The sequence below is a fragment of the Lissotriton helveticus genome, chromosome 3_2 (assembly GCF_964261635.1).
Source record: "Lissotriton helveticus chromosome 3_2, aLisHel1.1, whole genome shotgun sequence".
Lineage (NCBI taxonomy): Eukaryota > Metazoa > Chordata > Amphibia > Caudata > Salamandridae > Lissotriton > Lissotriton helveticus.
Window position 1 is genome coordinate 26531391 of NC_136062.1, and position 14982 is coordinate 26546372.

Genomic DNA, 14982 nt, shown 5'->3' on the forward strand with positions numbered 1-14982 from the left:
GCCCGTCAGTAGGTGGCGTTGTGCGGCTCCGTGTCCGTCGCTGGCATCGTATGCGCCGAGATTACGTCACAGAGACTACTTAGGCGCCACCCATGTGCGCCGACGTCAGTTCTGTACACGACTTTCCGCACCAGGATGCAGAGCCATGCAAGACACTCACCATTGGTGCATAAAACTAGGGCCCTAAAAGGGGATGACCTTAATTCTAGTAATCACTTTGCAGAACGGGGAGGATGGGTGGGGGGGTAAGGAATCTATGACTAACTAATGTCTCTTACAGATATATCGTTACACAAGTAGTAACTTGTGCATCTGAAAGAGACATGTTAGTGATAGATTCCTTACCTTAGAATAGATACCCCAGCAATACCAACCCCGGTGGTGGGTCTGCGGACAAAATTACACCACGACGTCACGGAGAACAGAACAGTCGAAGAAGCCGTCTCTCTGGACTTGACTGTCAAGGCAGTAGTGCTTTGTAAACGTGTGCAGCGAGGCCCACGTAGCTGCCTGGCAAATGTCCTGCACGTGAATGCCGCGTCCCAAGGTAGTAGTGGCTGCAGTTGACCTGGTCGAATGGGCACGCAGCCCCACAGGAGGATTATTCTTGGCCAAGGAGTAACATACTTTGATGCACAGAACGACCCAAGGGGAAATGTTCCATTTGTGCACAGCCCGACCTTTTGTGGCGCCCACGTAGCCACAAAAGAGCTGATCGTCCACCCAGAACTGTTGTGTACGCTGAAGGAGAGTGGGGTCTGCAATCCTATGGTCACCCCAGATTTTTGCTTTTCGCTTCACCGGTTTACGACTTTTCCTGGCTGTGGGCCTGCTAATCAGACCCACAGCCTAGCTGTTCTCTCTCTAAATTGACAACCATGTACTTTAGGTGCATTTACCAATTGGTACTGGACCACCTTATCAGTCCCTGTACAGTATACCTTAGGTATCCAGGGCATAGGTGTACCCAGGGCCTACCGGGGCTGAAGCATGTATTATGCCACCCCTGGCTGGCCATCTAAAACTGACACAACTGGCTGCATGACAGCTGGGGCAAGGTGGTGTAATCATCCTTTGCTGTAGATATAGTATACCTATATCTAACCCTAAAATGGACACATATCCTCCTATCAGTCACTCCTTAGGCAGGCCTTAACAATCCTGAAGGCAGAGTGCTTGGAATTATGTGAGATGGTGCTCAGGCATGAGCAGAGCCCGTCTGCAGCTTGCGGAACCAAGTCCTAATAGCTGTTCCATGATAACGCTATACATATACTCTTAAGTCCATTATCGACATCGCGGTTGAATGCTAACTCTGGTATAACATTATCAAAACATGTCGAGTAAGGTGTCATACGAATTGGAATACTACCCCCTCGCCAATTCTGGCGACGGGGGTAGCATTCCACCCTTCTAGAGGGACACGACATGTATGTAACTGTGAACCCCGGTTAAAGTTAACTCGAGCCTTGGCATCACAAAATGGATGCTGCCACCACAGACACAAGTCGGACCTCCTGCAGCTGGGAGTCCTTCCAGCGAGGGTGGCTTGGACAAAGGGTTTCCTGCCTTGGGAGGTGCTAGCACCACCCCAGACAGGATTTTGTGTATTGGGTAGGATAGGCCTGAAAGGAATGAGACATGCCTGGGGCACACAAGGTGCCCTGTGCATACACCGGTTCAAACCAGTTGCTGGGGCATCCCTGCCCCAGCTCTGGCGCGAAAACCGGACAAAGGATAGGGGGTGTAACCACCCCCCTTCCTGGTCCCACCCAGGGGAGGGACCTAGTCAGCAGTACAGCCCCCTTTAGCAGGATAAAGGTAGGAGCTGGTCCCATTCCAAATTAGATTAATCCTGAACTACTCTACAAGAAGAAACTCTGGACTTTGACGTTCTGCTCCACAGAAGACTGAAGAAATCTCCCTTGTGGGCAAGGAGTGTCCACCCTGCAACTGCAGGCACCATCAAGCGTCCAGCGGCTTCACTTTGTCGTCTTCCCTGGAGGATCCAGACTTCAGAGCCCGACGAGACCCAGATTCCCAGACCACTCCGACCTCAACCTACATCTGCAGCACAGCTGAGATCCGTGGGTGCGACGAGACACGTGGGACCGGCCACCTTGAACGAACCTGCACTTTGCTTTCAGCACGACTCCCGAGGTAAACTCGACCAAGAGCTTTGGGGACTGAGAAGCCACAGCCCCGAGCAGCCCCTGCACCGAAGATCAGCCCTCCAGCATCCACGAGATCTGCGTGGGGCCCTTCTGCTTGTTTGCTGCTCGACGCGTTGTCTGGTCACTTGCCGGCTGGCTAGTGGCCTCCTAGACGACGAACTTTGAAATTTTCACTGCTGGTCTGGTTTCTCCAGACTGGCCCTTGCTCCCTTCCAAAAGAGGAGCACCCCGGACTCTCCTAGTCCGCATCAGACGCTTTCTCCACTCACCGCGTGGGTTGCCTTTGCCAAGGCCTGTTGACGCCGATTCCGGAACAGACACCGCCGACAGCGAGAGCCTGCGTGGGACAGCTCGTGCCTCTATCCTGGTCGTCGAAGACACCTCCTGGTCCACGTGGCTGCAGAGTCAAGCGTCCACTCTTCACCTGATCGCGACGTCGACATCTGGTTCCTTCCTGGTTCCACTCCAGTCACTGGCTAGTGACTTTGAACATTGTCCCCTCTGCTTTCAGGTCCTCTTCTTCACCGATCCACCCTTGGATCGCACCGGACATCTTCCTCCTGGTCGCCTGCAGCATATTTTCTTTCAGGCTCCATTGACTTCAACGCGAGAACCCGACACACTTTGACACCTATGCACCCGCAGCCCGTGGGTGAGATAACGAGAGCATTTCGGTGCTCAAGGGTAGTTTAACTGTCCTAGTGTCCAGTTCCACAGTCATTTTAGTCCTAACTAGTCAGGATTGTCCGTACTTACCTTTAACTTGAACTGTACTGTCCATAGACGTTGTTACGCATCCCGCGTGTGAGTTCACACTCTGCACCCGCGTCCCGTGGGCCTCCTATTACTTACCTAAGGTTAGGATAGCGTAGTCCCAGCGGTCCTGCAGCCTCTGGACAGCTCCATTTCTTCTATCGACTCTCACATTCCATTTACTTAGTATATGGTTTGCCGTGCCCCTAGGGCACCATTGTAATTTTGTGCAACTTGTCGTATTTTTCCTAAGAGATTGTCATGTGCTTAGCCCTCTGATCTCATAAAGAGTTCAGAGGTGTTTGTTATTAATAAATATACTGTTTATTTTCATAACAACCTGTGTGGTGTCCTTTCATCTGGTATTCAAGGGGTTATATTGTGGTAAAACAGCTGGCTTCAAATGCCAAAAGAGTTTAGCGTAAGACTGCTTTGTCCATGCTACCATTAGGATAGCTGGTCTATAAGGTTGACTTACAACCAATCACCATAAGGGTTGTTTGGACTGATACAAGGTGATCACTAGAACTAGTGAGCATCATATATCAGGCCAACTTCTCACATACGCTGCAGATAGAATGCAAGCGCACGTTTTGGGTCCAGACGGTGGAGCCTCTCCCCTTTGCTGGAAGGATACGGAGGCGGAAAGAAGGTGGGCAAAGTGATGGTCTGCCCGAAGTGGAAGGGCGTGACAACCTTTGGCAAGAAAGAAGGACGGGTCCTTAGAACCACTATATCAAAAACAAGGGAACCTCCCCTAGAGCATAATATACATTTAGTTATTGACTAATTCTTTTCAAACATCATCATTGTCCCAAACAGAAAATTTTATTTGAAAAGCATATGTGTATTTATTATTTTTTTTGGGTCATTAATAGATCCAAAGACAGTAAAAACATCAATATATATACATTCTATTTATATTCTCAAAACGTATACAGCACAGCCCTCTCATAACTTCAATACATACAACACTCTCAAACCCATCCAAACCATCATCAGTCAAACCACTAGACAATTTACAAAAGACAAGAAAAACAAATAATTACAAATATTTAACAATCATATATATACATAAAACCAAGCAAACAAGGAAAAAGAAGCGCCAACGCGCGTTTCGGAACAGGACCGATATCCACCAATCCTTCGTCAGGGTGCAAAAAACATATACAATTTCTCCAGTATCTTCTCCAATATCAGAAGTATACGAAAATTCAATTTGAGAGATTTCATACAGCGAAAATCAATATAGAGTCAGGGCTGTATCTTCAAATCCTTACATATAGTCCTTATGAAGTATCTGTGGGGACAATGAGACAGACTATCGATAAAACTGATAAAACACAACATAATAATACTGCTGGGAAACTACCACCAAGAAAAGAAAGCCGTCTTTAAGGTGAGACGACGTAAGGGACAGCTATGAAGAGGCTTAAAGGGAGCGCACATTAAGTAAGTCAAGACAAGATTCAAGTCCCACTGAGGCATTATGAAAGGCACGGGAGGGAACGTGTGTGTAATGCCTTTGAGGAAACGGTTAACAACCGGGGACTTAAAAAGAGAAGGCTGATCAGGAAGTCTTAGACAGGCGGAGATGGCAGAAAGATAACCTTTGATAGTGCCCAGAGCAGAGTCCTGCTGGGCCAAGGATAGAAGGAACAGAAGAACCTCAGAAAGAGGGGCAGAAAGGGGATTCACAGCCTGAGCTGTACACCATGCCACAAATTTGTTCCATCGGCAGGCGTATACCGTTTTAGTGGAGGGACGCTTGGCTGCCAGAATGACATTACTGACTGCGGGAGAAGGTTCAAAGGCCGTCAATTGTTGCCGCTCAATCTCCACGCATGGAGGTGGAGGCTGGACAGGTTCGAGTAAAGAACGTGCCCTGCTGCTGCGACAGAAGATCCTCCCGAAGAGGCAGACGGATCGGGGGATCGATGCTCATACTGAGTAGCTCGAGATACCATACTCTTCGAGCCTAGTCCGGAGCCTTAAAAATGACTTGGGCCCGATCGCGCCTGATCTTCTTCAGCACTCTGGGCAGAAGTGGTATAGGCAGAAAGGCGTATAACAGACAACAGCTCCACTCGAGACGAAAAGCGTCTTCGAGCGAGTGCAGCCTTTGAAATTCCAATGCACAGAACTGATGACATTGCGCGTTCTCTTCAGTGGGAAATAGATCTAACCAGAGCTCTCCCCACTGCAGAAAGAGACCTCGCACCAGGTCCGAGTTTAGACGCCATTCGTGATACACCATGCATTGGCGGATGCGTTCATCCGCCCTGGCGTTCAGAGTACCTGCCAGGCGTTGAACCATCAAGGTAATGCCCTGGTGTTCCAGCCATGGCCAGAGACGCAGAGCCTCCTGACATAGGGTCCACGACCCCACCCCGCCCTGTTTGTTGCCATACTACATGGCGGTGGTGTTGTCCGTGAACACCTGCACCACACTTCCCCACACAGAGGGAAAGAATGCCTTCAGTGCAAGTCGGATCGCCCAAAGCTCCAGAAGGTTGATATGGAGCAGGGACTCCGCCGGAGACCAGAGGCCTCTGCTCTCCGCCTCATCTAAGTGGCCTCCCCATCCCAGGAGGGACGCATCCGTCACTACTGTGTGCTCCGGTTGGGGAAGGGAGAGGGATTTGCCATTGACCCAATCGAGATTGGTGAGCCACCACTGCAAGTGTCGTGCAGTGCCCTCCGAGATCTGGATATGATCGGACAGGTTGCCCTTTTGCTGAGCCCACTGGAACTTCAGGTACCACTGCAGAGCCCGCATATGCCATCTGGCATGTTGCACTAGCAGGATGCAGGAGGCCATCAAGCCCAGGAGCCGGAGAGTCATCCTGACTGAAACCCGGGATAGAGGCTGAAAGATCGGAATCGTAGCCTGAATATCCCAGACTCGCTGCTCGGGAGGATAAACCCGAAACTACATCAAATCCAGAACTGCTCCGATGAAGGGGTGCTTCTGAGAGGGACTCAGGTGCGACTTTGGCACGTTGATGGAGAACCCCAGCAAATGCAGGAGGTCAGCCGTAGTCTGAAGGTGGGTGACGACTGCCTTGGGCGAGCCCGCTTCAACAACCAGTCGTCGAGGTAGGGGGAAGACTGACACCCCTGACCTGCGCAGATGAGCTGCGACCACCGCCATCACTTTTGTGAACACCTGAGGGGCACTGGTAAGGCCGAAGGGGAGCACGGTAACCTGAAAATGCTCCTGGCTTACCGTGAACCGCAGGTAACGCCGATGGGCCGGCAGGACAGGGATGTGAAAATATGCGTCCTGCAAGTCCAATGCTACCATCCAGTCAGCATCTTGAACTTCTCCTTCCAGAAGAAGCGATTGACGTTCCGGAGGTCCAAGATAGGACGCAGACCCACTTTTTCCTTCTTGGGGACCAGAAATTAGTGGGAATAACAACTACTCCCTACTTCTGGCCCAGGTAATCACTTGATGGCCCCCTTGGCCAAGAGGGCCGTGTCTTCCTGTTGTAGAAGAACTAAATGATCCCCTGACATGTGGTGGCACCGAGGGGGCATGGCTGGAGGGGAGGACTGAAAGGGAAGGGAGTAACCCTTGCGGATTAGCTGCAGCACCCACTTGTCCCATGTGATATCGCGCCAGTGGGGGAGGTGGTGGCGGATCCTGCCACCTACCGGCGTAGAGTGCTCCACGAAGCTCGGAAGGTTTGGAGGTAGGAGCAGCGGGAGTGGAAGTGGACTGACCCCTATGCCGATTCCCAGACCCGCCCTTGCGGAAGCCACGACCACGGCCGCGCTGAGGCTGGTTCTGCACAGGCTTGTTGAAGGAATGTGCCTGGGTTCCTCTGCCCTGGCCACGAAAGGAACGAAAACGAAACCCAGGAGTTGCCGGATTCTTTGCAGAAAGACACAAGGACATGGCTGTGGCCCGCGAGTCCTTAAAACGCTCCAACCCACTGTCAGCCTTATCGCCAAACAGGCGGGTGCCATCAAAGGGCATATCCTGGACATCGGGCCTGGACCCAGTCGAACGCAAGCAGGCGTGGCGTAGCAACGCCACTGTCATAGAAATCGCCCTGCCCAACGAGTCTGCAGTGTCCAAACCACACCGAATGGCGAACTTAGCTGCATCCTTACCTTCAGCAATGGCCTGAGAAAGGACTGCCTAGGACCTCCTCAGGGCACTGAGGCAACGGAATCCCACACTGCGTGAGAGTAGCGGCCCAACAAGCAGGCGGTGTTCACCAACTGCAGCCCCAAGCTGGCCGAAGAGAACAACAGCTTACCAAACTGTTCCAGTTTCTCAGTGTCCTTGTCCGGGGAAGCAGTAGGAAAGGCACTCTGCGATGTCGAGGCCTGGATGACCAGACTCTCAGGCGTGGGATGAGTGGTCAGAAAGGCCGGTTCACCAGGTGCTAGGCAGTGGCGCCTGGCGATGTTTTTTATCCACCGGGGCCCCCGTAGCCGGCCGCGACCAAGTGCCCAATAGGACTTCGGTGAGGGCATCATTGAAGGGAAGCAAAGGCTCCGACGAAGTAGACGCCGACTGGAGCACCTCGGTAAGTTTGAGGGCCTCAGCAGCCCAACAGAGCACCATCGTGTAGGAAGCGCCCTCCTCCATCGTTGGCGGGGGAGAGGCAAACCCCGGGTCAGAAGAGACATCAAGATCACCGGCGTCTTCAAGATCGTCGACCCAATCCTGCTCGGAGTCACACTGCCGGGCAAGAGGGTCCTCGGATTCGTCCCAGTCCTCCTCTTCATCCGGTCGCGGCGCCACTGCCAGAGCCGGAACAAACGGCGTCGGAAACGGCGCCGACCAGGGCCGTGCCGGCGCGGCCTCCCAATGCGGATCCTAGGTCTGAACAAAATGGTCCGGGAACCCAGTGCGGAGCAGAGGGCGGCATGCTGCACCTTGTGGCGCTGGGGCCGGAGCCAACGGCGTAGGATCCTGTGGTGCTGGGGCTGGAGCCGCTGGCGGAGCCGCCGGGCCAACAAGATCTGGACACGGGACTGCGGGGCCCAAAGGAGCGCCGGCGGGAGCCCGAGGCCTGAAAAGGCGGTTGACGGTAGCAAGAAACTCTTGCACCTGTCAGGAGTCGCTGATGGACCCGGGTAGGGCGGGTAGACCATGCGACTCCCAGGCTCCAGAGGAGCCTCTGAGGAGCGACGGGGGGACATCGGAGAGCGAACACGCTTCTTCAACTTCTTTTTATGGTCTCGCTTACCGGAATCCGAAGGCGAAGACTTGGAGCCTGAGGAGCGACGGCTCTAGTCCCGGGAACAGCTCCTAGACCCGGAGCGGCAATGTGACGAATGCTGGACCTCCAGCAATTTCCGGCGCCGCTCCCGCAAGACCTTGGGGGCCATGGTTCGACAGTCCTGGGAGTCGTGATGGGTCTCCAGGCAGTAGAGGCAAACATCGTGGGGGTCCGCCACCGACATATTACAATGACAGGCCCCACAAGTCTTAAAGCCGGGCATCCCTATGTGCACCAGGAGAAAAAAGGGGGGGGGGGAGACAAAAGTCTCAAAATAGCAGTCAAAAAATGACTAAGGTACGTGCTCAATCTGGATCTGCACTTACTGGCACGGAAAAAGAAAGAACGGAAGTCAGCACGCATGGGTGGCGACTAAGTAGTCTCCGTGACGTCATCTCGGTGCATAAGACGCCAGCAACGGACGCGGAGCCGCAGGACGCCACCAACTGACGAGCAGGAGTACTGCTAAGCAAAACTTTCAGGATCCAGTCTGACCCCTGGGGGTATTCCAAGGTAAGGAATCTATCACTAAAGTGTCTCTTTCAGATTATGTGTTTCACAAATTAATGTACTACTAAAATGACAATCTTATATTCCTGCATTATTATTACAGCCGAGTATTTGTCGTATATCTTTTCTCAAGTGTGACGCCTAGTCGAGAGATAATTCAGAGTGCTTCGCACAGGATGTGGAAACCATTTCATGATGATTCACTAAATGGGAATTCAGCTGGTGTACCAACGATGCCTAAAGGTGGGGATAGTTCTGGCTCTACCACTGTAAAGTGGGTGTTGTAATTCTTAAGCAGCTGAGGTAGTGTCAGTTGAGACCATTATAAGGTCGTCAGATCTATTGGCTATATATACAGAAACAGCATGTGGAAGCAGATAGAGCAGGACCATTATTAGCAAAGATTATCAAAAACCCACAGACAGCGACTCCTATACTAAAAGTAATCAACCAAGAAGAGGTTCTGGTTGACACTCAACTAGGCATTAATGAAGCATTTAAAACATACTATGAAACTCTGTACGCAGCCCCTCCTATCCTACCCGATAGAGAATTACAAACATTCTTGCAGGGCCTTCATTTCCCGCAATTGTTAGAAAAACATAAGGAAGAGCTGGATAAACCCATATCGGAAGCAGAAATTAGAGAAGCAATTAAGGCACTCCCTAGAAATAAAACAGCGAGATCAGATAGCTTACCCGTAGAAGTTTATGCTACATACATGACAATATTAACGCCGCAACTTAAACAACTGTATCAGGCATCGGTAGAAACTGGCACGCTTCCACACACAACACTCCTGGCTCTAGTAGTAAAGGTGCTGAAGCCGGAAAGAAGTGGTACTGATATGTCATGCCTTAGACCTTTATCACTGTTAAAAACAGATTACAAGATTTTAAGTAAACTACTGGCTATTAGACTACACCAATTCATACCACAATTAATTCATGCAGACCAATGTGGATTAGTACCAGGCAGAAGCACAGCATTAAATATTCGTAGACTACATCAACTAATTACGAGAGAGCACCTGTGCAAGGGGGCACGCAAGGGTGCATCTCACTGGATTTGAAACAAGCGTTTGACTTATTTCATTGGGGATATGTGTTCCGCGTTTTACAGAAATATGGCATCCCTCAACAGTACATAAAATGGATGGCTTTATAATATGCCAATCCCACTGCACGCGCCCGCACGGGGCCATATGTATCTCCACAATATGTAGTGGCACGAGGAACGATGCAAGGTTTCCCCTTATCACCTTTAATATTTATATTAGCTCTGGAACCCCTACTAGTCAAAATACGTACACTTGCACCACAGCATGGTATACATGTAGGGAGTGAGACCCACATTATTTCAGCCAATGCCGATGACATTATCTTATACCTCGAGGATCTTTGCAGGGATCACACAACTCTCAGACATTTTTGGGTCATTCCAACTGCTTTCCGGGCTAATCTATCAACGATGCCAAATATTCCGCCTATTCATTTCAACAAAACAGGTTACATGCCTCCATGCATTTTGGTCAATGGAACTTCTAAATAGCGCAAACAACCTTTAAACATCTAGGAATACATATCTTCTGATAGATGGCAATATAAATAGAGCAATTAACACACTAAGATCACAAATTAGGTTCTGGATATCGCTGCCTTTATCAGTAGCGGGAGGGATAGACATCACTAAAATGGTGTTGCTACCCAGATTACTATATTAGTTTACTAACCTGCCTACAGTAATTTCTACATACATATTTAAATCAATAGATACCTTGATGGTGGGATTAATCTGGGGAACCGGAAGATGTAGAATTGGGTTATCGAAGCTTAGGTTAAATAGCAAAAGTGGAGGAATGGGAGTTCCGGACTTTAAAACATACTGTTATGCCAGTCAACTACAATGGATGGCCTACTGGCTATTAGGACGAAAAATGCGAGAAATAGGAATGACACAGCAGGACTGGACTAGGGGTAAGCTACATACGCTTCTGATGCCAAATGCAAGGATACCACCAAATACATCTCCACTACTAAAAGTGGCTTTACAATACTGTAGAAAGACACTGCACTATACTAAACAACAAATACCATATGCCCCAAATATACCCTTGATGGGTATCCCCTTACCACTGGAGGAAGTATCACAGAGACGTGTCTCAGTCTGGATAGAGGCAGGAGTGGATACAGTAGGATTGCTCTTTGTGGACGGTACACTGACAAATCACAATATATTTGTCAGGGAGTACCAAACACAGTCTTCCTGACACACACACATATCCTGGGGTTTATACGTAATGGATGGGCACCGGATGGATAGGAACCTCAGACGCACAAACTAGTACACATGTTGTACCTAATGGGGAATGGCAGCCACTTAACAAAGTGATTAGCTTATGGGATAAAATCACATACGGCAATATCACTACAGTCTCTTAGAGAAAGATGGAGTGAGGAGATGAGGAGGGTCCTTACAGATAAGGAATGGAAAACCACTACTGAATATCCCAGAAAGGTGTAGCGGAACCTGAAATGTAGCACAAGTTACTACTTGTGTAACGATAGATCTGTAAGAGACATTAGTTAGTGATAGATTCCTTACCTTAGAATATCCCCAGGCGTCAGACTGGATCCGGAATTTTTTGCGTAGCAATACCCCTGCGCGTCGGTAGGCGTCGTTCGCGGCTCCGCGTCCGTCGTCGGCGTCGTTAGCGCTGGAATGACGTCGTCGGAGTACTTAGACGCCGCCCATGCGCGCTGACGTCAGTTCTGATACACAGCTTTTCCGCGCCAGATACGCAGAGCCATGATAGAACCAACACTGGTGCCAAGAAACTAGGGCCCTGAAAGGGGATGACCTTAACCCTAGATATCGGTTCGCAGAACGGGGAGGATGGGTGGGTCAGTAAGGAATCTATCACTAACTAACGTCTCTTACAGATATATCGTTACACAAGTAGTAACTTGTGCATCTGAAAGAGACACGTTAGTGATAGATTCCTTACCTTAGAATAGATACCCCAGCAATACCAACCCCGGTGGTGGGTCTGCGAACCAATAATCACACCAGAAAGTCCTGGAGGACGGAACGGCCAAAGAAGCCATCCCTCCGGACTTGACTGTCCAGGCAGTAGTGTCATGCGAACGTGTGCAACGAGGCCCACGAAGCTGCCTGGCAAATGTCCTGCAAGGGCACTCCCCGGCCCAGGGCAGTAGTAGTCGCCGTGGCCCGAGTGGAATGAGCCCACAATCCAACAGGGGGCTCCTTCTTAGTCATGGAGTAACATGCCTGGATACACATGATGATCCACCGGGAGATGGTCCGCTTGTGTACCGCCTTCCCCTTCTTAGCGCCCATGTAACCAACAAAGAGTTGGTCATCCACCCGGAACTGGCGTGTGCGATCCAAGTAAAATGAGAGCGCACGTTTTGGGTCCAGACGGTGGAGCCGCTCTTCCTCTTTAGAGGGATGCGGAGGCGGAAAGAAGGTTGGCAAGGTGATGGACTGCCCAATGTGGAAGGCTGAGACAACCTTGGGCAGGAAAGATGGCTTGGTACGCAACACAACCTTGTCCGGATGGACAGAAAGGAAAGGTGGAGTACAAGAAAGGGCCTGGAGCTCACTCACTCTCCTGGCAGAGGTGATGGCAACCAGGAAAGCAGTCTTCAGAGTTAGAAGGCGAAGAGGGCAGTTGTGAAGTGGCTCAAAGGGAGCGCACATCAGGAAAGTAAGAACAAGGTTCAAGTCCCACTGGGGCATCACGGAACAGGAGGGAACATGTGCGTGATGCCCTTAAGAAATCGATTCACAATAGGGGACTTGAACAGAGAAGGCTGATCAGGCAGCCTCAAGAAGGCAGAAAGGGCAGAAAGGTAGCCCTTGACAGTGCCCAGAGCAGAGCCCTGCTGGGCAAGAGAAAGAAGAAAGGGGAGAACCTCAGAAAGGGGGGCAGAGAGTGGGTCCACAGCCTTTGCTGTGCACCATGCCACAAATCTGTTCCACCTGCAGGCGTATACCGACTTTGTGGAGGGACGCCTGGCTGCCAGAATGACATTACAGACTTCGGGAGGCAAGTCAAATGGCCTCAACTGTCGCCGCTCAATCTCCAAGCTCGTAGGTGGAGACTGGACAGGTTCGGGTGGAGGACCGTCCCCTGCTGCGACAGAAGGTCCTCCCGAAGAGGCAGACGAATCGGGGGATCGACGGACATGCTCAGTAGCTCAGGATACCAGTATCTTCCTGCCCAGTCCGGAGCCACAAGGATAACCTGGGCCCGGTCGCGCCTGATCTTCTTCAGCACTCTGGGCAGAAGTGGTATAGGCGGAAAGGCGTACAATAGACCACAACTCCACTCGCGACGAAAAGCGTCTCCGAGCGAGTGCCGCCTTGGAAATTCCAACGGGCAGAACTGATGACATTGCGCGTTCTCTTCGGTGGCGAACCCCACTGCTGAAAGAGGCCTTGCGCCACGTCCGAGCTCAGACGCCATTCGTGATCCATCATGCACCGACGGCTGAGTTCGTCCGCCCTGGCATTCAGAGAACCTGCCAGGTGTTGAACCACCAGGGTCACGCCCTGACGTTCCAGCCACTGCCAGAGGCGCAGAGCCTCCTGGCATAGGGTCCACGACCCCACCCCGCCCTGTTTGTTGCAGTACCACATGGCGGTGGTGTTGTCCGTGAACACCTGCACTACACTCCCCCCGGACAGAGGGGAGGAATGCCTTCAGTGCTAGACGAATCGCCCATAACTCCATCAGGTTGATGTGGAGCCGGGCCTCCGCCGGAGACCAGAGTCCTCTGATCTCCGCCTCTCCCATGTGGCCACCCCAGCCCTGGAGGGACGCGTCCGTCACAACTACGTGCTCCGGGTGGGGTAGGGGGAGGGATCTGCTACTGACCCAATCGCGGTCCGTGAGCCACCACTGCAACTGTCTTGCAGTGCCCTCCGAGATCAAGACATGGTCGGACAAGTTGCCCTGATGCTGGGCCCACTGAAATTTCAGGTCCCACTGCAGAGCCCGCATTCGCCACCGGGCGTGACGCACCAGAAGGATGCAGGAGGCCATCAGTCCCAGAAGCCGCAGTGTCAACCTGACCGAGACTCGGGATAAAGGCTGGAAGATTGGAATCAGAGCCTGAATATCCCGAACCCGCTGTTCGGGAGGGTAAACCCGAAACTGCGCCGAGTCCAGAACCGCTCCGATGAAGAGGAGCTTCTGAGAGGGACACAGGTGCGACTTCGGCACATTGATGGAGAACCCCAGCAAGTGCAGGAGGTCGGCCGTAGTCTGGAGGTGGCTGACGACTGTCTGGGGCGAGCCCGCCTTCAACAACCAGTCGTCGAGGTAGGGGAAGACTGACACCCCCAACCTGCGCAGATGAGCTGCGACCACCGCCATCACCTTCGTGAACACCCGTGGGGCGCTGGTAAGGCCGAAGGGGAGCACGGTAAACTGAAAGTGCTCGTGGCCTACAGTGAACCGCAGGTAACGCCGGTGGGCCGGCAGGACGGGGATGTGAAAATAAGCTTCCTGCAAGTCCAACGCTACCATCCAGTCTCCGGGATCCAGGGCAGCTAAGACCTGAGTCAAAGTCAGCATCTTGAACTTCTCTTGTCGGAGGAAGCCGTTGACGTTCCGTAGGTCCAAGATAGGGCGCAGGCCCCCCTTGCCCTTCTTGGGCACCAGAAAGTAGTGGGAGTAACATCCACACCCTACTTCCGGCCCAGGAACGCGCTCGATGGCCCCCTTGGCCAAGAGGGCCGTGACTTCCTCTTGCAGAAGTTGCAAGTGATCCCCCGACACGCGGTGGAATTGCGGTGGCATGGCTGGAGGGGTCGCCTCGAAGGGGAGGGAGTAGCCCCTTCGGACATTTGCAGCACCCACCTGTCCGACGTGATTGTGCGCCAGTGGGAGTGGTGATGGCGAACCCTGCCTCCCACAGGGGTCTCATGGGCCTGAAAGCTCGGACTAGGAAGGTTTTGAGGCAGGTGCTCCGGAGGGAGGTGTGGACAGGCCTCGCCGTTGACCCCGACCGCCGCCACGGCGGTTTCGACGGCCGCCACCGCGCTGCTGGACATTCTGCGGTGCGTGGCTGGCAGCACGTGTGGGGACGCCCCTTCCGTGGCCACAAAAGGAGCGAAAGGCACCCGATTGCTGGCGCGTGGCCGAAAGGCCTAAGGACTTGGCCGTAGCCCTGGAGTCCTTAAAGCGCTCCAGCGCATGGTCTGCCTTGTTGCCAAAAAGGCGACGGCCATCGAACGGCATGTCCAGAAGAGTGGCCTGGACATCGGCCAAA

The 14982-nt window shown here is 52.2% G+C and overlaps 1 protein-coding gene across 1 annotated transcript in view; it reads right to left on the reverse strand.

Annotated features, from left to right (window-relative positions):
• LOC144826435 (transient receptor potential cation channel subfamily M member 7-like) overlaps positions 1-14982 on the reverse strand; it is a 2236140-nt gene that overhangs the window by 159393 nt on the left and 2061765 nt on the right. The window lies entirely within an intron of this gene.